This window comes from Kogia breviceps, chromosome 5 (assembly GCF_026419965.1).
Source record: "Kogia breviceps isolate mKogBre1 chromosome 5, mKogBre1 haplotype 1, whole genome shotgun sequence".
NCBI classification, from domain to species: Eukaryota; Metazoa; Chordata; class Mammalia; order Artiodactyla; family Physeteridae; genus Kogia; species Kogia breviceps.
In genome coordinates this window covers 38,147,289-38,174,445 of record NC_081314.1, presented here as the reverse complement: position 1 = coordinate 38,174,445, position 27,157 = coordinate 38,147,289, and the positions used below count along the sequence as shown (strand labels likewise).

At 43.8% G+C, this 27,157-nt stretch overlaps 1 protein-coding gene across 36 annotated transcripts in view; it reads left to right on the top strand.

The window, feature by feature from the left end:
• The first annotated feature begins 7,059 nt into the window (after nucleotides 1-7,059).
• Nucleotides 7,060-27,157, top strand: part of THRB (thyroid hormone receptor beta) — a 380,110-nt gene continuing 360,012 nt past the window's right edge. For 11 of the 36 annotated variants that reach the window (XM_067033887.1, XM_067033869.1, XM_067033881.1 and 8 more), the window contains exon 1: nucleotides 7,814-8,121. The gene's annotated coding sequence lies outside the window, so the exon portion shown is untranslated. Of the gene's footprint in view, nucleotides 7,389-7,731; nucleotides 8,122-8,481; nucleotides 8,549-27,157 lie in introns of those variants that run through there. The other 25 variants (XM_067033873.1, XM_067033860.1, XM_067033871.1 and 22 more) reach the window with 11 other exon arrangements.

The window sequence follows — 27,157 nt, the reverse complement described above, 5'->3', positions numbered from 1 at the left end:
TCCACCTAGCAATTACTCAGCTCATCTTAAACTGATCTTTCAGACCGCTGAAAATCAAGATTTAATTTAGAAGTGTTTTGGTATTCTTACCTTCTTTTCCCCATTCACTTTTTTCCAAATGCACTTTAATTAATCAGCATCTTCATTTCTACATAGGCTTTTAGTCTGTGGCTTAGTTCATAAGAAATGATTGGTAGCTGCAAACAGAGCTTGTAATTGCTACATAAGGCAATACTAGTTTTAAATATTCATTATTTTGAACACTTTCCTACTTGTGTTAAAGATAATATTTATTCACTCAATGTAGACCTCACATGACTTTATTTGAATATTTTATTTGTGATAACTGTAAGAATGAACAGAAGTCAGCAAATGCTAACTGCCCATTTCCTAGCTTCTCATAACTGTGCTAGTACCTCAGAGAGCCTTAATAGAATGATTAAGAAATGATATATGGGCTTCCCTGGTGGCGCAGTGGTTGAGAATCCGCCTGCCGATGCAGGGAACACGGGTTTGTGCCCCGGTCCGGGAGGATCCCACATGCCACGGAGTGGCTGGGCCCGTGAGCCATGGCCGCTGGGCCTGCGCGTCCGGAGCCTGTGCTCTGCAACGGGAGAGGCCACAACAGTGAGAGCCCCGCGTACCACAAAAAAAAAAAAAAAAAAAAGAAATGATATATGACCAGCAATTCCAATCCTAAGCATATTCCCAAGAGATATGAGTGCATGTATCCATAAAAATAATTGTTCAAACATAGCTGCTTTATTTGTAATAGTCCCAAACTGGAAACAACCCAAATGTCCATCAATCATAGAATGAATAAACAAGTTGTGGTATATTTATATTATTAAATATAAAATAGAAATGAAAAATAGAAAACCTTTCTAATCCACCCAATAACATGGATTGATCTCAAAAACATTACAATGAGTAAAAGAAACCAGGTATAAGAGTGTGATTCTCTTTGTATGGGGGTCCAAGAACTAGTGAAGTTTATAACCGATGATAGCAGTCAAAATAGCGTTTCCTCCAGAAGGTAGTGGTTGTCAAGAGAGAAAAGATACAGGAACTTCCCTGGTGGTGCAGCAGTTAAGAATTCACCTGCCAATGCAGGGGACATGGGTTCGAGCCCTGGTCCGGGAAGATCCCACATGCCGCGGAGCAACTAAGACCATGTGCCCCAGCTACTGAGCCTGCGCTCTAGAGCCCATGAGCCACAACTACTGAAGCCCGTGTGCCTAGACTGGTGCTCCACAATAAGAGAAGCCACCGCAATGAGAAGCCCACGCACCGCAACAAAGAGTAGCCCCTGCTCACCACAGCTAGAGAAAGCCCGTGTGCAGCAACAAAGACCTAAATGCAGCTAAATAAATAAATAAAAATTTAAAAAAGAATGAAAAGATACAGAGAAACTTATTGACTTGCTGGAAATGTTTTCAATCTTGTCTGGGTGGTGACTACACAAGGGTATAAAAATATAAAAATTCATCAGATTGAACACTGAGGATCTGTCTGTTTTATGTAAATTTCATTTCAATTAAAAAATCACCACTGAACTTTTATAAGTTATAAAACACAGCATTTTGTTTTAGAGCTTTATGCATGTTGATATGCCTAGGCCTGTTTCATTATTTGAACTATATCTGTTTAAAGCTAAGACAGTTTATGCTCTGGTGGAGTTTGGTTTGGCGGATGGATGTGTTGGGATAACACTAGCTACTGCAACAAAAAAACCTTCACATTTCAGCGGCTTCACACAACAGAAGTCGATGCTTCAAATACTGCAGGTCAGTATGGATGTTTCTCGGACTTTTCCATATGGTGATAAAGGGACCCAGGCTCCTTCCAGCTTGTGGCTTACAACTTCCTGCCCAGGAGCCTCAGAATCTTCTACCTCCCATTGGAAAACAGGGGAGCGAATGTAATTAGGGCATTTTCTAGGTTACTACCTGGTGACATGCATGTTTTATTTAGGCCTCTTCTGATTGTCCCAGGGCACAACAGACCCTTAAGTGAGGAGCTAAAGGGACATCTCATGACTCCCAGGAGCAGCTCACATTTTCTGGATCCACCACTCCCTCTCCTGCATACACGAAGCATGAGGAGCTGGTTCAGAGCAGCCTTGGCCACTAGAGCCTGGGCCTGAGCTTGAGCAAATTATTTGATCTTCCTATGTCTTAGTTTCCACATCTGAAAAATGGAGTGCATAACAATACTGTTTCACAGAGCTCCTGGGCAAACTTTAAAAAAGATGTGAAGTATTTAGGACAATATCGGGAACATAATACGAGTTTAATAAATGTCAGCTGTACTGTATACTCCTTGCTATAACTAGCCATGCCAGAATGTCTACTTACCCTTCCACATGTCCTAGGCTTCTACCATGACAAAGAATCAACTTCTTTCCCCCAGCCAGCTTTACGGGCATGGATTTGTGCAGTCACATGGGGCCCCATGCTTGGGGCCTGGCACTTAGCTTAACACTCTGTTTTTACCATCTTGAAATTGCTAGTAATTTTATCTTTGAACTTGTGTTTTGTAAGTGAAGTCTAGAGCAGAGGAAATCCACACAATATACATGTCCACTGTGTTCTTCCCTGCTCGACTCACATATGGCATGCTTGATGCCCCTTGAACACAGAATTCTGATGGCTCCATGATGTCTGGGAGGTGAGCAAAACTCAAATCAGGTACAGGGTAAGCATGTTACATCAACAACTAAGTGGGACAACCCCAATGGAATGCTTTCCATTCCAACCAGAACGTGCTTTGAATGCAGAAGAAAGACAACAACCAAGGAACCCTATCATGTCTTTTCTTACTTGTTTTCCTTCCCTGTATTAGCTAACCATTTACTCTGAAATGAAGACGTAGAGGAAAGGGCAACCCATAGTTCCTCTTCCTTTCAGTTCTTCCTTATTCATCAGTAAGTCAAAGATAGAGTGTGGGTAGAATGTGCACGTATCAAGAAGCCAAGACGTGGAAGCAACCTAAGTGTCCATCAGCAGATGAATGGATAAAGAAGATGTGGTACATATACACAATAGAATACTACTCAGCCAGATAAAAGAATGAAATAATGCCATTTGCAGCAACATGGATGGACCTAGAGATTATCATACTAAGTGAAGTAAGCCAGACAAAGACAAATATCATATGATATCCCTTATCTGTGGAATCTAAAACATAATACAAATGAACTTATTTACGGAACAGAAACAGACACACAGAAAACAAATTTATGGTTAGCAAAGGGGAAAGCGGGGGGAGGGATAAATTAGGGGTTTGGGATTAGCAGATACACACTACTATATGTAAAATAGATAATCAACAAGGTCCTACTGTATAACACAGGGAACTATATTCAATATCCTGTAATAAACTATAATGGAAAAGAATATGAAAAATAATATATATATGCATAACTGAGTTACTTTTCTGTACACCTGAAACTAACACAATGTTGTAAATCAACTCTACTTCAGTCTTATAAAAAAGTATTTGATGGGCTTCCCTGGTGGCGCAGTGGTTGAGAGTCCGCCTGCCGACGCAGGGAACACGGGTTCGTGCCCTGGTCTGGGAAGATCCCATATGCCGCGGAGCGGCTGGGCCTGTGAGCTGTGGCCGCTGGGCCTGAGCGTCCAGAGCCTGTGCTCCGCAACGGGAGAGGCCACAACTGCGAGAGGCCCGCGCACCACAAAAAAAAAAAAAAAAAAAAAAAGCATTTGAGTCAGTTTTGTGCTGTGTTTCAACTGTTCTGGTAAGCACGAAACACATCTGCATATGTGAACCACAATGTACATGTGCACAGACTCGCTACAAAGCACAGATTGTGGTGATTTTGCAATGAGTTAAATGCTCTTATATTTTTCCTTAAAACTAGCATTGCACAATCTAAAAATGAACAGCAAAATTGATGCTAATCATTTAAAATGCTAATGCTTATTTTTCTTTACTTAGAATGATATTAAATAGCAAATAAAAAATACCATAACCTTTCCAAAGAGAACACATGGAAGAAAGGAGATAGCGATGTATTTTGTGTCTTTCGTGGCACTTTTTTTTCTTGCTTTTTGAATAAAGGGCACTGTATTTTCATTTTTCACTGGGTCCTGCTAATAATATAGCCAGCAGCATCTTTCCCTCTCTCCAGCTTCTCCCCAAAGTTCCACCCAGGACCTTCTGCAGAAAATCTTACGCAATCCCCCCATTCTTCCTCACCAGCAACGATCTAGCAATTTACTTTTATATATTTCCCATTGCATCTTCACTCTTAGAGTTAATATTGAACATGTCATCTCCCCTAATAGCCTGTCTTTCCTCTGAAGGGCAGAGACGAACTTCACATTCTTATTTGCCTGGCCATGGACCAGAATCACTGGGGGCCCTCATAGCCAAAATAAATTCCAGGAACTAACGATGAACAGAGAGAATCAGGAGCTCCAGGGCTGGGTCATTTGGTCGCACAGCTAGCTTGAGAAGTAGTTGGATGAATGAGAGAATACCAATGGTTCTGGTCCTTAGAATGGCACGTCTTCCAGTTCCGCTTCCAATACTCCCTGGTAAAATCTGGTCCATCCTTAATGGACTTTAAAGGCAAACTTGTTCAGTGAAATCTCCCAAATTTTCTCCTCCCCTCACACCACATCTCTAAATTCCCTAACCTCAAGCTCCTTACCATATATTAATTATCTTCAACACTAATAAAATTTTAATTGAATTGTACTTCTTAGATTGGACTCTGCTAGCACTGAGGGCACATCAGAGGGAGACTAGGGTGAAGCCACTGAGGCCTTTGCCTTGAGTGCAAAATGTAAGAGAACATCAAAAAACCCGGTAATCGAGAAATGATATTTTAGTGCCATATTTTAAACATCAAAATGAATGCAACAATTATCCATGATGAACAATGTATCAAAAATTTTCAATCAAGAGAGGCTTGGACCCTGTGTTTGCACCACTGGTCTCATTGGCTTCAGTGTAATCCCAGCCCTGTTGGATCCTATGTTTTATTTATCTTCTTACCCCAGCAGTTGATGAATACATGAATATATGAATGAATTGCTTCGTTGAACCAAGTCACCAGCTTGAAATTTGTAGACCCTGGTAATGAGGATGGCTACGGTGAAAGGTGAGCATGGGTCATGAAAACAGCTTTAGAACACAGGACCACGTGCTCTAAAATTTGAATATTATTTTCTACCTTCAATCAGGTCCCCATAGAAATTCTCCTCCAATGTACCCCTTTGTGTAAAATTAGAAAAATAAATGCCATGTTCTGTGAGTAACCCTTCCTCACCATGATGCAGCCTGAAAGACTGCCCTCAGTGGGCCTATTCAAATGGAATCATGCTGTTTCAATAACGTTGCCTTAAAATTGTTCTCCCTTATTGTTATATAACATTGCTTCATGAATTGCTTGAATAATGCCACGTTTATTTCGCTTTCATTTACTCTTTATTTCAGAAGTTTCCAGGCCAAATGAGATCAGAAAAACAAAGCCATGTGAACAAAGGGAAGCAACAGGTTTTGTTATATTTCATTCTCTGTGTGATGTTTCCTACTTAAGAAGGAATTTAGCTCCAAGTTATACTCAGGAAGAGAATGCAAACTATTATACATAGGATGGATAAACAAGGTCCTGCTGCACAGCACAGGGAATTATATGCAATATCCTGGGATAAACCATAATAGAAAAGAATATAAAAAAGAGTGTGGATATGCATAAAACTGAGTCACTTTGCTGTACGGCAGAAATTAAACACAACATTGTAAATCAACTATAATAAAATTTTTTTAAAAAGCCGCAGCGGATTAGGGCCTATCATTCACCTTTGTGAAGGAGTGACATCACACCGCCCCCCCTCCTCCCCACTTCTCCGCCCACCCCCACCTCTCCCCCCGCCACCTCCCCTCCTTGCAAAGTTGTTCCAGCAGCTCCACGGCCCCTGCGAAGACCGGCTATCAACTGTGGTGGCCTGTCAGGGCAGGCTTCTCCGCCAGTGGCCAGCTTTTCACCCACAGTTAGCCACCAGGGGGCCGCCTGTTTGGATCAAATGGTGCAGACTCCACAGCTTTCCTCCAAACCAACCAAAACATCCCGGGCAGCTTTGGAGCAAAGCCCAGGAACTTAGCTGCAAAAGGAGAACAACTTCTCTCCAGCTACAAAACCTGCAAGTCCTAGGCTGAAGCCTTGTTAAAAGAGTGAAGAATAAAGCACGGATCTCTTGCCAAGGACCCAGGGGAAATAGGGTCCGTGGAGTCTGAAGGGAGAGGTCCCTCCCTCTCGCCAGGGAGCCTCGGGGTCTGCGACTCCCTCTCTCTCGACCCGCGCGCTGAAACTCTGCACCCAGGAGCAGGAGCGGTTTCTGAATTCTTGACCGTTGTGGCAGTTCACGCTGTCAGTAGGCTTCTCATCCGTTTCCCTGGGACGCTCACAAGAATTGGGAACAAAACACACGTCACCGGCTGGAAATCTAGAAAACTCTCCAATAAATCATTGTTCAGACAGTTGAGGCTAAAAAAGCCTCTGTCAAAACGGTTCGTTATACTAATACTTGTGTATATTGAATTATGAAGTCGGAATTATTTTGATATTATCTATAAGAAAATCATTGTACTCTGCCGTCAAAATAGGTTTATTGTAACCCTAGCCTCGGACCGATGACGTTTTAATCTTCTTGGGTGCTCAGGATTTTCACAAGCATGCTTCTAGCCCAGGACGCAGCAGCCTGCTTGCTTTTCTCCTAGCCTGAACCCTTGGCGTTCAGGACTGGGGGTGGGGGGGCGGATTTTAGAAGCTCATATTTGACCGGGGCAGGACTTTCCAAGAGTATAAATTATTTTTGTCTTCCGGGTTTTATTTGTCTACGTCCAGGGAAAAGACAAATGAACAGGGCGGCCCTTCTGGAACCTGCGGAGGGTCTCCACCCTGCGCCCGTCTCCCAGGATGTGCCGGGTGGTGTGGAGGGGGTGTTTCCGTCAGGAGCAAGCCGGGTATTTTTTGCAAACTTTATTCCCGTGGGTGGAGAGGATGGGGAACGCCAGACGCCCGGCGGGAACGAGGCCCCGGGAGGAGCCAGATCGCCGTGTCGACCCGACACGCGCCACAAGTGGTTCGCAGGAGGGAGGAGCGCGGCGGCCCGGGCCAAGAGGAGCCCGTGCTTCTGGAAGTCACCCCTCCCCGGCCCCGTGTCCCTCGTCTCCCCGTCCCTTCCTCTTTGCCGACGAGAGGAATGACGCCCAAGCCCGAACCGCCGTGCGCACGCAAGCTGGTGGGTGGACGCGCGCCACCAACACCGCCGCGACATCGCCACCCGGGGAGGACTCCCAGGGTGGAGGGCACGGCCGGGACGGGGACGAGGGGGAGCCCGCACCTGGGGCGGCAGGTGCGGAGGCGGCAAGCCGGGCGGCGCGTGAGGGGCGCGCTGGGCAGGGGGCGCAGGCCGGGGAGCGGCGGACGCGTCCGAGCGCCGGGCCGGGGCCGGGCAGGGGTGTCGGGGGCCGGCGGGCGGCCGGGGCGGCGGGGGACGACGGCGGCGGGGCGCGCGGCCGGGAGGCCATTTCCTCGCGGCGCCCCGGGGGAGCCCGAATGGCCTGCTCCCGGCCGCCGCGCGAGTCGGACCGCCGGGCGGGCCGGATGCGAAACCAGGTCACCGGTTGGCAGACGCGGCGCGGAGGGGCGCCGGGGCCGGAGGAGGGCAGCGGCCGGGAGCCGGCCGGGCGCGCGGGCCCGAGAGGCGGGGACTCTGCGGCCGGGCCGCGCTCGCTTCCTGCGCCTATAAAAGTGGAGCGGCCCGGGCAGGCGGCGCGGCCCCGGCTGCGGCCGCCCCTCTGCGCCCGGGGAGTTGACATTCTGCAGGACTCGCGCGACGTCCCGTCGCCGGCGCTCCCCGGGACCCCGCCGCCGGGAGGAGGGGGCGGAGGAGGGTGGAGACTGCGGGGCTTGGCCAAGGAAGGCGCACATCCTCAGGCGGGCGGCCGTGACGCGGCGGGGATTAACTTTGCATGAATAATGTGAGTGCGCCGGGGAAGGAGACCTTCTGCTCCCGGGCTCGGGCAGCGCCCGCAGGCGGCCTTCCCCGGGCAGGGGCGCCCGACCCGGCCGGCTGGAGGACACCGGTAATTTGGCCGGAGGACGGCGCGGAGGCGGGGGTGCGGGGGAGGGGGCGACGGTCCCCGCCGTCCGGGGGGTGGGCGGGAGGGCGACGGGGGTGTCGCGGGAACCCCACGGGGTGCGAGCGGCGACGCCGGGCGCGCACGCGCGCGCGGGCGGGCGGGCGTGGGTGGGGTGTCAGCCGCCCTGGTACCCGCCTCCGGGGGTTCGCGCCCCGCCTGGGGGGAGGAGGTGCCCTCTCCGCCCGGGCACCGCTCGGGGAGCCGCGGCGTGGGCAGAGGCGGAGCGGGGCGGCTGGGGCGGCGGTGTTCCTCAAACCCCGAGCCCGGCTGTTGACAGCCTCCTTGTGACATGGAGTTTGGCATCCTCAGCGCCGAACCGAGTGGAAGTTTCCATGATGAGGAAGTTCTGTGACACGAGGGTTCGGAAAAGGTTGGCAGACACCGGGGCTGGTGGTGAGGCGGGGGTGTGTGTGTGTGGAGGCGGTTTAAAGGGACTGTGGGTCCCCCATCACCCCTGTTCTCCTGCTCCGGAACTCCGGGCTTTGAGAGGGGACCGATCCTGCGGGTGGCGTGCGCTGGTGCCCGTGCCTGGCGACTTGGCTTCTCCCCACCTCCCCGGGGAATGGGGGGCGACGTCGCTCGCCTCCCGGTTCGCGCTTCTTGCTTCGCTTCTCTTGACGCAGCATCTTCCCCTGGGCCCCCTCGAGTCGGTTCCGGTCCCCGAGTTGTGCCAGCTGCACGGTCGCCACCCCACCCCGGGCACCCCTCGGAGAAGGACTCATTGGGGGAGTTTTTACTTAAGGTGGATTTGGTCCTTCTCGGCTGCAGTTGTCATTTGTATTTGCCGGCGACCATAGTAGGCTCAGTATTAGTGCTAATTCTTAAGCCTTCTGATTTGTTTTAATGGGGGCGGGGTGAGTGTTTTGTTTACGGAAGGCTCAGTGTATAATTTTTCCCCAAATGGGAAAATTTACAGGAAGGGTCTAGAAGCATAACAGTTCGTGAGTGAGTGAAAGAAAGAGACAAGAGTTTTACCTGGGCAGAAAAGCGCAGACTCTACAACGGCCCCACTCCGCACACGTTGAGAATTTGTGAAGATTCAAACACTAAGCCTCATCAGTAAATAAATGAAACAGTCTTCCCCTTAGCATGTTATTGTTCTTAGGTGCCAGTGAGAGTCAGTTTTAAAAACCTGTTTTGAAGTTCAAAAAATTAAGCATTCCTTGGACAGCGTATTAATACCAGAGCACAGCAGTTTCTGATAGTGACACATGTATTGGGTGGTGCAGACCTGCTGGACAATAGCTTTGCATTATTCGGCCTTCTTTTAGTTTCGTATGCGTATTTACATTTGAATAATATATAGCATGCTCTGCATTGCAAGGTAATACAAATTGCGTTTTAGTCAAAATATTCCATGATTCATTCTGAATATTCACGGTGAGGGATCTGCTCCCTAATTTATTTCTGTTTACCTCTTTTATTATGAAACAACTCAGGGACTAGGAAACATGAAAGAAAAAGGTGTTTTGATGAAAGTTATTTTGAGCAGTGGACGTTTTCAGGAGTTTTCATGCCAGTTGGCTAAGCGTTTTAATTGACTCCAACAGAAATTCAATACTAAGCGATTTGTTTGGGCTGGGATATGGGATATGGGAAGGTATTGGTGAACAATCACTTATTATTTGTGCACGTTGAAAAGATACTATCAGAATCTTATTTTTAATTAATTTCAAAGTTTTATTATGTATTGGAAGTGGTATCGTCTGCTAGTAAATATGATTTGCGTCTCTTTTCTTTCTTTTTTTGCGTCTCTTTTCCAACAAGTGAAATAAATGATACTGAATTTAGCCCTAGACGTTTTTTTAATGAAGCAATTCCTGTTGGCATTACAATGCAAAGGCATAATTTTATTGACATTGGAACATTATAAAGTAACTGACCTTTAAAAGAGGAATAAACATTCCATTTCCCCCCTTTTAGATTCTTTGCAGTAAATCCTACCACAGAGATGAATTAAGGCAACTTCATTTTCATTTAGCATCTTTGGGGAAAGGAGATTTCTTAAAATTTCCTTAAGAGCAGAGAAAGTTGTGGATCCTTTTCCTTTCCTGGGCTTTTTGCAGTTGTTTGAAGCACAGGGTGTGTGGAGCCACAAATGGGATTGCACATTTCTTTTTTTAGTAAGCTCATCTTTTTGATGGAAATCAGAGTAAAGGTGATTGGTTTCTTCAGCTCCTTCTTGTCATTTTATTGTAAGATTATGTGTTACTTCTTTAAAAAGCCCTCCCCTGACCATTGGAGCAGAGGCAGCCTCCCATTCCTTCTCAAAGCCATGACATTGTTTTTTGTTTCCTTTTTTTTTTTTTTTTTTTCCTTCCTTGGTCTTATTTTCCATCTGAATTGTTCATTTCAGTTGCTACTTGTTGAGTACCTGTCCAGACTATAGAGTCTCCTTGAGAAAAAGAATCTTGACTGTCTCGTTCACTCATGATTCTCTGCCATCTTGAACAGTGCTTGGCACACAGTAGGTGCTGGATAAATCTTTGTTGAATAAATAAATGGTTGTGCCCAAACACTGTTCCAAAAAATACCTGACTAAGCATCTAAGTGGGTACCAATTGGATACCTGTGTATCCTGTGTATACCTGTGTATACTTGTGCCTGTGTATGTGTGTGTGTGTGCCATGTATATATGGTTCGATTTTTATCTGTCTCTCTCTCTCTCTTTTTTTTTTTTTTTTTGGATACGAAAGCTAGCCCTGCTCTATGTAGTGACAACGCAGAGAGTTATTTCTGTGAGTTCTTCCTGGGGGCGTTTGCCTTGAGTACATGGAACTCCTCAGCAGCAGTTTGTCTTACATGGTACCTTGATTCCCTGAAGACACTGACCTTCAGATCCCTGGGTTTCAGCAGAATCTTTCTGAGTTCCAGAGGCATTGTCAGTGTGGAGAGTGAAATTGCAGGGAACAGACATCACTGGATGATAGCGATGCCTTCTCACTCAGCAGGTTCTGGCAGTGCTTTTGGCCTTGGCAGCCCTAAGGGGACCAAGGGCATGTCTTGGTATAGCTGGTCTACAAAAGTAGATGTTGGGGAAGGGGTGAACGGGGCTGTCAGGAGCCAGCACAAGATAGAAATATCCCTTGGTAGTAGATTAAGAAGCAACCTAGTGGTTACCCTATGGGTAAGTTACGTCAGCCAACCTCTCCCCTTTTCACTTTTCTGCACTTCATGAACAGATTCTGAACCTGATGATTGTGGGAAATATTACACTATCTGAGTTTCTAAGTGACCGAGGTATGACACACAAGGGGTCATCTTCAAATTAGCTATTCCTGGAAACTCTTGTGACAACTGAAACTAAAAGGAAATCACAGTTGATAGTTCTGGTCATTTGTTTTTGTTTGTAGAGTATTGACTTCCAGAAACGTGTCTCAGTGAATGCATAGTAAAAATCCCGCAAGGTGATGAGACCGGTAAAAATGGCAAAGGAAGAGAGATCAAAATCTTGTAGAGGTGTACAGATAATCAAACTGAAATCGTAAGTGCTTATTGCTTTTCAGAATTTAATTTAGCTCTGAGCTTCTCAGTAGCCAAGTTAACAGAAGAAAACAGGGAATGCGAGCACTGATGTGGCAGGTAGGCATTGAAGCTGTAAGGATAAATCAGATAACATTTGTAGAGTGCTTACCATGGTACATGGCAACTAGTATATACTCCTGTGAAATGTCAGATCATATGATGGCCAATACTTGAACTTCATTTCTACAGAAAATGAAGTAAAATTCTTTATATGGTCAAGTCTTTTACCAACCCTCGAGGGAAAAAAAATGCAGAAGGCGTAATAATGGAAAGTCACCCAGTGGGACTTTATCTTTGGGGGTCTGAGGTCCCATGGCCCCACAGAGGAGATTCGGGAAGCCGTCCCCTGTGCAGAAATAGAGCTCAGAAAACCTAGAGGAATGAATGGTAAGCATGTTCTTTAGGCCGACTTCCTCAAATATCCAGTATCTCTACCAAGCTTTTAAACTGGAACAGTCTGGGGGACGGGACAGCCAGGTACTTGAAAATGACCCTATGGCCATAAACCTCTCTCATCAGGTGGCCTCCATGCTTTGTGCTTTAGTCTGTACAGTTATCCCCCTGCAGGGCAGTGTGTTTGTTTCATTTCTGTCTTCCCCTCTGAACTGTGGTGATGGGCTATGGGTTTACTCATCCTTGACTTGTAGCACCTAGCGAAGGCTTTGACACCTGGGCACAGGGGGAAGCTCCTTGGAAGAATGAATGAGACGGGGAGAAGGGGAGATGCTTCTCTCTCTTTTCTGATAGTGTATCAAGTGTCATCTTCTGTCTTGCCCAATGTGAATGTTTGCTGCCTGGATTACATTGTATGTCCATATCACAGCAGGGTAGTTTGCTAGAAGGGCTTGTTCTAGTGTCTGAGCTGGTTGAGCAGTAGATGGCAGGTGAACTCCTTGCTTTATTTAAAGTCATTTTCATTACTTGATTTGATTCCTCATTCAGTCTACAAAAATTTGTGTACCTCGTTATGTGTCTGGGCCTGTTTTTGCAGCTCAGTGTGTAGCCTAGTGAGCTATGAGACAATATACATGTGTTAATGCAAAGGGATTCTGAAGTGGTCTCCACTGTGATGGAATGTCTGCCTATCGGGATCCCTCATATGGCCCCCTAGGTGAAATAAAGTTCTTTTAACCTGAGGATGTGATGGTTTTGTGGGTTTTGTCGCCCACGTGTATTAGCGTAAATTGCAGTGCGATTCACCCGGGACTGGCTTGGGATTCACGCAGTGTGGTGTTGAATACGTTTAGGCTGGTGAGTCTTTTGATTAAGAATGTTCCCTCTCCACCTTAAGTTCCCAAAGTATTAGTCAATTACAGCATTTAAGCAACTGGGGGAGGGGAGACTATCCAGATCACTGAGTCACAGATAACATATTTCTATATCCTCCTCTCAGGAATCTGGCCAGCTGACAGTGAAAATCGTGATCTACATTTAATGCTAATGTTGCCTGTCCATACTGTCCTAATTTCCAGGGACTTTGGATCTTTATGTACTGGCAGCTCTTCCTGTGCAGTACTATTTTTACTGAGTAAGAAACTGAGCCCTGCTGTGAACTTAAGTATCTTTTTCCAAATGGCAAGTCAGGAGAGCCTGGAATTTGGACCCAGGAACCTTGACTCTGTCCCAGGAAGCATATTGTAGCCTTTTCATCATGATAGACACTCTAACATATACATTTACATATACATATACATATGTATACATGTATACAACACATACAATAATATGTATATCATGATATGCAACGTGTATATAACAGTATAGTAATACGTATAACATATGCATACATGTGTGTGCGTGCTGAGAGTGGACTGTGGATGGGGCACATATAACAATTAGGAAAGGACTGATCTGAACTAATTACTCATTCAACTTCCTCTTTCTAATAAAGGAGATTTTAAGGATCATGGCTTCTCTTCTGGGATCAAGAACATAGGGGTTTATTCAGAAAGTCATGAGTGATAACCTGATGAAAGCAAAAGCTTGGACAAAAGAATGTTAATTGACAGCAGGTATGTCTTCTTCATCTGGGAAGTACACTTGTGTGATTCCTCTGGAGACCCAGGAGGGTTCATGATGAGGAGAGCGGAGAAGGCAGTCCTGGTTTTGGTAGCAGACTGTATGATTGTGGCATCCAGGGCCCATTGAGTATTCTGACTCTTGTGACTTGTGTTGTTCCGTGCTTCTCAAGATGGTTCAGATATACTTTCCCCTCTTTTGTTTCTCTTAAGGCTCTGTTTTCCCAGATTTCAGCCATGGTGGTACAGAACAGGTGCTCAAAAAATCATGATATTAGCAATCATGACATTCCTGGGTCCGGGTTAGCTTTTTCGTGTTGCTCTTCCATATGCGGCAATATTTCACCACTTGCATGTCCATACATGCAGAGTCTGCCTCTGTGACAAGTGCGTGTCATGTTCTCACATACAGAGAAAAAGGCACTGCTCGTCTCTGGCATCAGCTGTGGTTCTCATGGCAAGAAATGCCACAGTCATGCTGATGTCCCCAGCTATACATCCTGTCATCACTTTTAGGCCTTCTCCCTACTCCTAAATGTTTCAGCAGATCCTCATCAGATTTAACTTTTCATTTGTTACTCTATGGGAAATCCCAAGTTTAACAACTTAACGCAAGCATTCTCAGTCTACTTTTATGCTTGTGTGCATGTGAATCTCCAAGAGGGAGAGCAGGTACCAAAACTTATTGGATCAGCATATTCTTTGTGTGTGTGTGTGTGTGTGTGTGTGTGTGTGTGTGTGTGTGTATAAAACCACAAATGGCTAAAGTTCAATGCAGAAGGTTGTGAGGAATAGTTCATAGTACTGCACTTAAAAAAATTAGTACAACTTGTTTTAACTTCTACTACATTTTATAATAAGTGATCACTCAAAGGAGCTAGCCCCACAGCTGAACCTTTGTGCTCTTCTGTAGAAAATCTATCAGTTTGTATTCAACACTGATTAATGCCTCCATTGTTGAAGTGTTTGTGATTATGTAAAAATCAGGCTAAATTGCTGTTACTTTAAAAATATTATGATCATAAAATATATCTTTCCTTGACTTCATTTCTGGTATTTAGATATATTAATTTACGTAAGACAGAGAATGGTTTATTTCTGCCATATATGTTTTTGTTTACTTTCTTGAATTTCACCTAAGATTCATTGTAATTTCTACCCCAAGCATCTGGAAATCTAGAATAATGTATTTATATCAGAATTGTAGTTACAACAGGGGGAAGCATAAGGTTGTATATTCTTGTATTATTTGTCTTTTATATATAAAAAAAGAAACCAGTAGGTTCCAAGACAGTAGGTTCCAAGACACCATGGTGAACATTTAAAAATCCTTGCTGTAGAGATACTCAGAGTCTCCTGCGTCAATCTACAGGAGTTAATTTAGTGTAGACCAGTGTTTTTCAGCCTCTGAACTATTGACATTTGTGGCCGAATAATTCTTTCCTTTGAGGAGCTGCCCTAATTGCTGTAGAATGTTTAGCAGTATCACTGACCTCTACCCACTAGATCCCAGTAGCTCCCCCGACACGCCAGTTGCAGCAAGGAAAAATGTCTCCAGATATTGCCAGATGTCTCATGGGCAGGAAAGTCACCCCCACTGACAACCACTGGTGTCGAGTTAAGAACTAGAGCTGCAGAGTGGGGATGTGTGGATTCATGTCTTGGCTTCCCCTGGCTTCATTACACCTGCTCGGTTTCCTCATCTATAACATGTTAAGATTAAATGAAATAGTGTAGCACTTGACCTGCAATTCAGTGTTCCTAAATATTAGCTATTCCTAGTGGTGGTAGAATTAAGGCTTCAACAGTTACAATCAACTACAATATTGATAAGTTCTGTGATGGAGTAGGTACAGTGTACAGTGGGGACCCGTAGTCCGGAGTGGGGAGAGTTCTAGGCAGTAAGAACATCATATACAAGTGCATGAAATGGGATAAAAGTATGAAGCATTTGGGAAATTGCAAGGAGCTTAGTCTTGATGTGCACAGGGCAATAAATGAAGCCATAGGAGCAGGTAGAAGCCACATGATGAAGACTTTCCAGACCAAATAAGGAAGATGGACTTTATCTTGACAGCATGGAGAGATTAAGGAATGGTCAACACATCAGATTTTTATTTTATAAGGGCTCTTTGGGATAGGTCTTGAGTGGGACAGAAACTGGAAATGGTGAGCCCAGTTAGAAGTTCTAGAATAATACACTGAGAGAGGATGGCTGCTAGAACAGAGGCAGTTATATGTTACTGTGAAGGCTTTGGGAACAGATTTCCTTTTCTCCAAGATGTGGCAAATTTTTAACATTTAATTCCAATAAGGCATATTTTTAGCAAGCTGGCTCTACATTTGGGGGAATTTCAAGTTTAATTTGAAAGCAGATTACATGATAGGTTCTCTTTAAAGTGTTTTCAAGTGAAGCTTAATTTAAAAACTATCTCACAGCCTATTTGTCGCTGTTATTACTCAAGGATTTCTCTGCTCTTAAGTGCTGATTTTTCTAACTGATAGGGATTTTATTTCTTTAATGATTGAAATTAGAGATGGGTGGAGAGTATGAATCCATGAATGAATGAATGATAGTGACCTTATGGAAGTACCATCTAATTTAGAATAAAAATATTTTGGACAAGTCTCTTCACTTATCTGAGCTTTCATTTCCTTAGTCATGAAATGGTAAGAGTAGACAAATTAGGTAATTTCAAAGTTATCCTTAGTCCGGGCATTATCAGGATTAACTTCTTCATATTGCAAATTTTAGTTTTTAAAAATATTGCAAAATATTTTACAAAAGTAGACTTGGAGTCAAAGACAGCCCTACCTGGGGTAATGTAAAGTCAAACAATGATTTCTTTTCCTTTTACATGCCCTTAGCATGATAACTTCTTATCATTGTTTGGTCTTATTTCTTAGTAATCGCAAACAGATTTTCTACAAATATTTTCTATAATAGGCCATATAATAAATATTTTCAGCTTTTCAGGACTACTCAGCTCTGCCCTGTAATGCAAAACCAGCCATAGATAAATGTAAGTAGTCATGGCTCTGTACCAATAAAACTTTATTTACAAAAGCAGAAGGTGGGTTGTAATTTGCTAACACCTACTAGCCTAGCAGGAGTCCAATAGAAATATAATGTGAGCCACATAGGTAGTTTAAAATTTTCTAGTAGCCATGTTACAAATGAGTAAAAAACAACCAATGAGTTTGATCTCAATAGTATATTTTATTTCATCCAAAAATTATTAACATATAATCAATATGAAATACCAATGAGATATTTTGCTTTTTGTATTAAACCTTTAATATCTGGTATATATTTTACATTTGTAGCACATCTCAATCTTGACCTAGCCACATTTCAAGTGCTCAATGGCCATTAGTGGCTAGTAGCTGCTAGAACTGGGCAGGACAACTTTAGCCTTAAAAAATCTATGGTTCTATCAAATTCCATGCAAAAATAAATTGTATGCATTATTTCAAGTGATTGAGACACTTAGTTTTTCTTGCCACGTATATTGGTTAGGAAAACACTACCTACACTTTGAAATAAAATTTAAAATGCATGGGGCCTAAAGAAAGTAGAAGCTTATCTTTCACCCACGTGAAGTTGAAAATTGCGGTTCCTGATTAGCTTGGGGACTCTGCTTTATGGTGATTCTGAGGAGTCCTGATTCCTTTGGTCTTGGGCTCCTCCATCTCCAGCTCAAGGCTTCCAAGACCATGTCTTCACTGCATCAGACCGCTGAGAAGGCAAGAGAGTGCAGAAACACACCAGCCTCCTAACTGCCTCCGCTTGGAAGTGACCCAGAATCATTTTGCTCTGATTCCACTGGTGAGAACAATCTCGTGCCCACCTCCCGCCGAAGGAAGCAGGATGGGAGATACAGCCGCTGTCTCACAGCTGCTTTCCTGTGATGCCTCTGTGCTGTAGAAGGGGAAGGGGAGCCGGAATATTTGGTGGCCAGTGAACTGTCTTTGCCACCCTGTGTCACTCTGTTTTTCAGTTCTTCTGAGGCTCTCTTCACAGCACTGTCTTGGTACTTTTGGAGACACTGGCAAGTGATGGAAACATCCCGATAACAATGACATAACCCAGTTCTGGGTTTCCGTGCTGTACCACCCTCCTAGCTGACCCAGTTCTGTTTCCTCACTTTCTGCTCACTTTTACGGGGTGGGTCATCATTAATCTGGCTACACCCAGCTTTCCCTTTTAGTCTTTGATCATCATTTTGATTTTCTTGATAGATCTATGTGGGTCATAACATGTACATAGTGTTGGGAGTTTACTGATCAATCCTGGTATAATTGGCACATTACTAATGTGCCAATTTTTTTAAAGGAAACTAAAATTTAAAGTAGAGCTATCAGGAAGCAGGGCAGAGCCGATTCTTGGTGTGTTGACAGAGGAATTGAAGCCATTTTCCTGGAATCATTTTGCAGAGCTTTAGACAGTTTAAATAAATGGCTCATTACATAATGTCTTGACTAAAAATAGCAATTTTCCTAGTATTTATTCTACTTATCATTCCTTACTACAATGGGGAAGGCTCTTTTTTAGTCAAAAAGGATATTTGCTTGTTTTCTTCCCAAATTGTAAATGTGCTTGATCAGATATTCAGCCAGTTCTATAGAAGTGCCTCTGGCGAAGGAAATGTAGGGGCATGAATAATAAAAGTGAGGTAAATGAAAAGAACAAAGAAGCTCTTTCCTTCGAACTTTGCATATTTTACCTTTGTGAAAACTTATTTAATTATTATTAAAATGTCTTAATCTGAGAGTAAGGAAACAGTTGCCAAGTGCACATGTGTTTTAGATTATGAATAAGACCAAGTGATCAGAAGTATGTTAAGGACCTGTAAAAGGAAAAGAAAGAATTGTTTGCCTTTATATTACCCTACGTAGGGCTGTCTTTGACTTCAAGTCTATTTTTGTAAAATATTTTGCAATATTTTTGAAAATCAGAATTTGCAATATGAAGAAGTTAGTCCTGATAAAGTACCTCTCAGGTACAGAATCCAGCTAATTCTTTTTTTTTTATTATAGTTGATTTGCAGTGTTGTTTTAATTACTGCTGTACAGCAATGTGATTCAGTTATACATATATATATACACATATATATACACATTCTTTTTCATATTCTTTTCCATTATGGTTTATCACAGGATATTGAATATATTTCCCTGTACTATATAGTAGGACCTTGTTGTTTATCCATCCTATATATAATAGTTTGCATTTGCTAATCCCAGCCTCCGACTCCATCCCTCCCCCCAACCTCCTTCCCCTTGGCAACCACCAGTCTGTTCTCTATGTCTGTGAGTCTGTTTCTGTTTTGTAGATAGGTTCATTTGTGTCATGTTTTAGATTCCACATGTAAGCGATATCATGTGATATTTGTCTTTCTCTTTCTGACTACACTTAGTATGATAGTCTCTAGTTGCATCCATGTTGCTGCAGATGGCATTATTTTGTTCTTTTTTATGGCTAATATTCCATTATATATACATACCACATCTTCTTTATCCATTCCTCTGTCGATGGACACTTAGGTTGCTTCCATGTCCTGGCTACTGTGAATAGTGCTGCTGTGAACATTCGGGTGCATGTATCTTTCTGAATTCAGCTAATTCTTGATATTCCATAATAAAGAATAAATCATTTTCTCAGTAATCCCCAACTTGTTCCTGGCTCATCACTGGGATCCCTGGGGCTCAGGGTAACCTGCAGTGTGGGCCCCAGTCATATCCTATTTTAAAGTCCTGTCACAGAGCAGGGAGGAGAGACACCCTCCCCGCTTCCCTTAGAGGCCAAGTGTGTTGTGGGGAGGGTGGAAACTGAGGGTCCTGGGTCCTGGACTGGTTGAGAGCTGGGGCACTGGAGAGAGATCAGGAGTTACGGTGGGTGGTGGACGTCCCTACAGGTGCTGAGTTAGATGCCTGGCTTTGTCCCCTTCTAGCTCGTGGTCTCTCTGGCAAGTGACTTAACCTTCTTGAACTTCAGTCATCTCATCTGTGCAGTGAAATAATATTGGTACTTACTTGATGGCATCATAGAGGAGATTGAGTGGAATCAAGTTTATGGACTGCTGAGCCCATCCATAGTGCCTGGGGAGTGCCCAATACATGGGAAACAATTTTATCATCATCTTATTATTACAAAAGTTGTAAAATTGATTGTGTTCAGTCAGTCTTCACCCTGGAAGTACGGAGCTTGATTGTCCAAAGGGCAGGAAATCAAAGAGGGAGACCTGAAAGTCAACCTGCAAAGTTCCTTCATCATTTTGTATCATTAGTTATTCTTTTTTTCAGTTTTAAATTGTTAGGATGTGTTTACTGGTAACAATCTCCTTTTTATAGATGTCCTGGCATTTTTCATCCTCAAGAGATATGTTCCATGGTCAATCGTTGAACTTAGGGAACCCTCAGGGTCTGTGGAAAATAAGAATAATAGATGTAAATAGTTTATCTGTACCATTTTTAAAGATTCCACATATAAGCGATATCATATGAACCTATTTACAAAACAGAAATAGAGTCTCAGAAGTAAAAAAGAAAGTTATGGTTACCAAAGAAGAAACATGGTGGGGAGGGATAAATTAGGAGCTTGGAATTAACATACAGACACTACTATATATAAAATAGATAATCAACAGGGACCTGCTGTATAGCACGGGGAACTCTACTTAATACTCTGTAATGACCTACATGGGAAGAGAATCTAAAAAAGAGTGGGTATGTGTATATATATAACTGATTCACTTTGCTGTACACCTGAAACTAACACAACATTATAAATCAACTCTACTCCAATTAAAATTTAAAAAAAAATAAAGAAGAATAAATGTTTGGTTACCTGCCCAGGACTGCAGCCTCTTGAACACAGAATTGGCTCTCCCACTTGGATTGAATGTGATGCTGAAGCTGACCACCTTCCTGTCTTTTTTCATAACATCTACTCCTGTCTCTTGCTCTGATGCTGTTCTACTGTCCACAATCAAACTTCTGTCCCTTACGGTTTAACACCTATTTTTTCCTGCTTCTTTTGCAACACAGCATCCTAATATCCTTCATTCAGGGAGCTCCCCCAGTCCTGCTATGATTCATTAGGATTGAGATCCAAAGTATCTATGCTTCTGCCCTGCTGCAGCATGCCCCTTTAATGACAGTTTCCCTCACCTCTTTGTCCAAAGGTAATATTACATGTTTAGTCACTTACTATATGCATTTCTTCACTGCTCAGTGTCCAAACCTCATATTGGTCAGTGAGATGGATATTTCTCTGCTGGATTTGAAGTTCCAAGAGGGCAGGGGCTGTGTGTTGAACAAGTTTAGTGGAGTCTAGAAGGCAGGCCCAGTACGTAGGTGCTGAGTAATGCCTTCCTGCTGTTTTGACTAACCACATGCAGGCTGTTTTTGTATAATTAGGATGAATCTAATTTTAAAATGAACAACCGTGTGTCCTCAGATGAACCAGAATATACACTTACAAGGCGCTGCTGTCCTGCATTATAAATAAGGGAATAGGTTGTCCGGCAGAAAAGCTCTGCTGTTCTTTTCCCTTAAAAAAAAACAAAAAAACCCAAAAAAACTCTCCACACATCAGAGCTGAGATAGAAGATCTTCCCATCCCCTCACCTAAGTTGGCAAGAAATCGGGGCCCCAAAGTGGATGTTCTTGGCAAAGATGAAACCCAGCGAACATCCACAAGTTAAGAAGAGAGGCTTCTGAGGATTTGTAAAGAAGCGTCCTTAAGAATGGCTTACAGTGAATAGACCCTAAGCTCGGCGCCTAATTCCTATCCTGGGTGACAGCGGGACTTCCTCAGGCGATGGATGGCTTCAGGTTTCTGCAGGACCGTGTTCTGAGGCCGTTGGAAAGTGTCAGCTGCATCGCTGTTTACAATCCTGTTGCTGGTGTGGGGAGCCCCTTGCACACATTGCCGCCGTGGCATCCCTCAAGCTCCGAGCATTTTCTTGAGACTTTTAACATCTCAGAATTCCCACTACAGGGAAGATGAGTGATTTAACATCGCCCTGAGGGGGTTTATAGTTCACTTCTCTTCTTTGTCTAGCAAGGTTTTGAAATAGCTGTTTCATTTTGCTATTCTGTGGTTTTCAATCCCCACTGGTAATTCATTAAAGTTCATTTGAACCATGGCCACCGTTTTCATCTTTGGCTCTTCTGGCACTAGAGTAAGACCCCTTTCTCGGAGTCAAGTGTTACTTATTTGAGTTCTTGCAGAATTTTGACTTCAGGGGCATTTGAGACTCATAGGGATTGTGCTTGCATTCCCTGCCAGCCTTGAGCAAAAGATGTGGCTTTGCCTGTGCCCTCAATGGGAGAGAGAGGAATGTGCCTGGAGTTGGGTTTCAGATGGTCTGAAAGAAGTAGGTCTAGAGCCTGTGGCTCAGAGGATCCCAATGATTCTGTGCTTAGGACTTGGAGATGGGAAGACTGACCCTTCTGCTAGAGGGCTACTGTGGACCCAGAGAGTTCTCACATCCGAGGAACCTGGGGCTCAAGTGGCCGCCAGCCTAGTCTCCAGAAGACTTGCTATTAGAGTTTGGGTTCCCCAGAAGCAGACCCTGAGATGAGAATTGAAGTGCAAGTCATTTTAGGGGGAAGGTAAAGAAAACACCCACAGGAGAGTGGGGAAGGGGGCCAGAATGGGGATAGCAGTCAATAAGGGAGCATTATCAAACCAGTTACCACTGTGGGCACACTGGGGAGCCCTGGGAGACAGCGTGGATCATGTCTCACAGTTACCCACCCAAGAGGCAAGGGAGCACCTACTTCTTCACCAAAACCTGTCAGGCATCCGTTGAGGACTGCCTACAGAGGCGATTGATTTCCTGGCATTTCAGGACTGCCACTTGGGCAGCCAGCAGCATACTTTGAGGCAAAGGAATGCAGTTTTTGGCAGCTGGAAGACAAGTTCATGGGCATTGAAGTGGAGCCCATGGGGCGGGGGGTCAGGGCACCAGCATCATCTGCTACACGTAAGCCTTCCTTGTCAGTGGCATATAACCCTGGAGGGCAGCCTGTAGTGCTCGTTTCCACCCAAGGATCTCTGGCCTCTTTTGGACTTCTGCTTGGTACTCACAAAGCACAGACTGCCTTTAGCTGGAGCAGTGGAGCTGACCCCACAAACAACTGGTTCGTGGTTGACTAGAGAGGGATCCAGTGAAACAGGAGGCACAGCCAGATCCCCAACTCCGTTTCCTTAGCCTCATCTCTCTCCCACACTGTCTCCCTTCTGTCTAAGACCTCGCTTGTTGCCCAAGACAGCCTAGTGGTCCTGGCGAGCACGTTCTCTTTCCTCATAGCTTCCGCTCCTGCCTCTACCAGGCTTTTTTTTTTTTTTTTCTTCCCTTTTGTACCCCTGGAACATGGTTTCTCGACCTGGGTGCTATTGATATTTGGGGGCACGTAATTCTTGGCTGTGGGGGATGCCATGGGCATTGCAGAATATTTAGCAGCCTCCCTACCCTCTACTCACTAGAGGCCATTAGTGTTCCACACCGGAGTTATGACAGTGGAAAAATGTCTCCAGGCGGTGATTACCAGTTGTCCCCTGGGAGGCCTAATTGTCCCCATTGAAAACCCCTGCCTTAGACCTTAGTTCCAAGTCCCGGTGCTTCCCTCCCCCAAGCTCATTGCCAATTACACTTACCCGTCATTATTCATGGCCGGTGGGGAGAGGCATCCCCAAATCTGCCTCCTCTTCCACCTGCCCTATTCCCACCAGGAATCAGGAGTCAGGAATCAGTGCCCTGGTCTGTGGGTCTGTCTGTCTGTCTCTTTTTCCTTCCTTCCTCTCGCTTCTCCCCATCCTCATGGTGAACAGCTGCAGTTTGGAAGATGCCACTTTTCATTTCTTCCTCCCTTTTAAAGCTTCCTGCTCAGTTCAGTGAAGCAAACACTATAATGGGAAATCAGCTAATAATGTGAGATGTCACATTCAAAAAATTTTGTTCGTTCATTCTTTTATCAAACCCGTATCCAGTACCAACTATGTGCGAGGTCCACGCTCGGGTGCAGTGGTGAGCCCTTTCCCTTGTCCTTCCAGACGGATCCACAAAATGATTACACAAAGGACAGCCTCACCAAATTCAAGACTCTTTTCATTTTATCAATACATGTATATCCCGGATTCCGGTGGCCGGAAGTACAGAAAGCCAGTATCGTACCAGGAACAGTTACAATTACTGTCAGTGTTTCCTCGTGTGGGAATTCTAACTCCATGGCTTAGAATTATGAAATCCTGCTTTGAACTACAGGATTTACCTCTGTCACGTTCAGAAGTATGTTTTGAGCGCAGTCCACCTTGACAAGCAGGTTTCACGGTTTAACCGGTTCCTGAAACAAAGTGTTAATAGAGCTTTCACACTCCTGTTTGCCGGCATCATCTTTGCTGTTCCTGCTTTGTTGAGACAAACAAAGTAATTGTCCACATTTTGGGGTAATCCCGTCCAAAGGGGCTTCAAGCAATCCCAGAGAGGGTAGCCTTGCCACTGCTTGTTTTGGCTGAGGGTTGGTTATGGAGAAAGGAAACGGGAGGATGATGAAGGCACGAGGACGCCCCCTTTGCATTGAGTACAGCCTGTGGGGATGCTGGGGTCGTGCCCCGGTCACGGCTGCACGGCTGTGCGGTGGGAGTGTGTCCCACGCGGCCCTGCTCCTCTGCACCCGCACTTCTCAGCCTGCTGCCCCCAGACTGGCTGGTGGTAAAGGCAGAATCTCCTGCCCCAGCCCTGCCCAGCCAGACTCTGCATTTCACCAAGATCCCCGGGGGGTTCACCGCCGTGGGAGCTGAGCTTTTGTTCTACTTGCATCTCCTCAAGTAAAAAATATGCAGTCCAAGCATACAAAAGAGTTAATGGGGTAACCCTGGTGGGTATTGACTAACCCATTATACCCAGGTTATTGTTTTTCAGACTTGGTAAATCAGCCCGTTAGTGGGCCGTGAGTCAACAAATGAGACATCAACAAAAGTTTTGGGTAAGAAAGACTAGAGTAGAAGGTATTAGAGTAAATCACATGTTTTTGAAGCATTTTATTTCATTAAAAAAATGCAGGTACATGCACACACACAGACACCCCACCTTTATATGTATGTCCTGGGTCATAATAGCAAAACAGAATTCTGGCTGAGGTTATGGTGAAAAACAAACAGGCAAACAAACAAACAACCCCCCACCAAATGAATGTATCTCTTTATATATTATATGCAGATCAGTGTTTTAAAAAAATAAAACCCCAAACATATGCATTTGATGAATTGTGGCCCCTTAACCTCTCCCCAGAGATGATGAGACTATATTCCCTAAACCAGATTCCTGAACTAGTAAAATGTCTAAATAGCATATATGAATGTTAAAATGATCTCAATTGCACGTTAATGACAATAAGCATTTACATTTCACCCTCAATTTCAGAAAACAACTATCAGAGAATACCTCAAAATCTTGAAAAATACACCTTTAAAGAAAAGCTCATTTTAAATCAAGAAAATACAGCTGTAGGCTGATGGAAGGACGTCCATTAACTGGAAGGAAATGATAATTTTGAACCCAAAAGAAATTCCCCAGGTTATGAGAAGTACAGGGTATCCCAAAAGTGGTACTGCTGTTTTAAAGTTTAATGTCTTCAGAAGTGTGAATGCTGCACACTTAACAAAAAATGATCTGGAAGTTTAATCATTTCCATTTCTTCAACACTCATTTAGCTTTGCACATTTTGAAAAGTCAGTTTTTACTTTTATATTGTTTCAGGGGTTGACAGCTTCCATCAGAGAGACTGAAAAAAAGTTAAAATTAAAAATCTCATTGTCCGTGGAATTGTTTCCTTAATTTCGTTTTCAGGTTGTTGATTGCTGTCATATAAAAATACAGTGGATTTGGGGGAAAAAAATTACTTTGCAAAAGCCACAAAGCTCCATGAGTGTACAAGAGATGGGGGTAATGAAGCTTTCCAGAGCATTCTTGTCTGAATTTGTAGCATTAATCCTTCTGAAGATATTAAACACCTGGGAGCTGGAAGGCAACCATGTCACTCTTTGAGCACCCGCCTGTGTGAAGCTGAGGCCCAGAGACCTTGAGAGTCGGATTTCACCACGTGTGGGAGAGAACTAGTCCTGGGGCCTCAGCCGGGCACTGTGAAGGAGGGTGCTAATGCCAGGATGAGACACGGTTACAGGGCAGGGCTTTCAATCTCTCAGACAGGATTTGTGCCAGGATCCGTGTCCATGAGAGTGCCTTTGCCCTGCAGAGCTGGTCCTGAGCTTCCGCTCCATCCTTTCAGGCCCCTTCCCACCTTCTTCCTCATCCACGGGGCCTCCGACTTTGCTGGAATGATTGTGTACCCAAGTAGTGCCTTAGAAGGATGCCAGGGAGCTAACTAAAGCAGTATTCCATGAAACAGGATTTCAACTATGCTTTGAAGGAACAGTTGAAAATGTTTTCTTTGTTTTCTTCTGTAATATGTCTGTCAACGCTATAGATGCTTTGCTTTATTAAAATTGAAAAAAACATGATGGTGTCCATATTCTTTAAGAATGCTGTGTTTGGGGGACATTTAAAAAATAATTTTACATGTTGTAAAAGGTGAGAAAACTAGTGTTCCCTCTCTAACTAGGTGTAAGTGTTAAAGTAGATGGTTTGGCTCATTTTTTAAAACCATTCTGTTTGTTCGTTCCAAAACTTTTTGCTAGTGCACAGCTCTTTGAGAATATATATTTATGTATATGTGTTCAAATTATATAATTTGAGTATATATGAACATATGTATTTTGAACATATGTTGAATATTTATTAAATATATCATTTGAAACCAATATGAGAAAGGATATTGGAGATATTATAAATGGTAGCATGTTATAACAACTTCTTATGTTTATTTATTTCTAAATGGAATAAATTGCAATTCCTCAATATTGTGGTTTGATTTTTTTCCGTAAGTTGTGTTTTTACTTGAATAAAACATTAATTTGAATAATATCAACTTGTAGTTATTCATATTTGTCATAAAGTATTTTTAGCAATTTTTTTGCTTGTTTGAAAAAAAATCCAATATTTCAATTGTATAAAGTAGCACTGTTGCCCTCAAGACTAATGAGAACATGACAAATTTTGAGGTCCATGCCAAAAGAACATTTTGTTTTGGGAACATTAGCTGTAGAAAACCACATATTAGTGGAGTGGTTTTCCTTTGTGATTTATCATAGATGTTATGTTCATTCAATTGAAAAGTACAGTTCATTGTATTAAGTCATTCTTCTATCTATAGCATTTTGGACAGATTTCATATATACACTTTTCAAATTAGTAAGAAAAGTACATGTTTCAACGTGCACCGATCTGATAAGACTCCACATCATTGAATCAACTGTGCCCATCTGTAGATGTATGAGGCTTGAACCCCTCCCTCTACCTACAGTT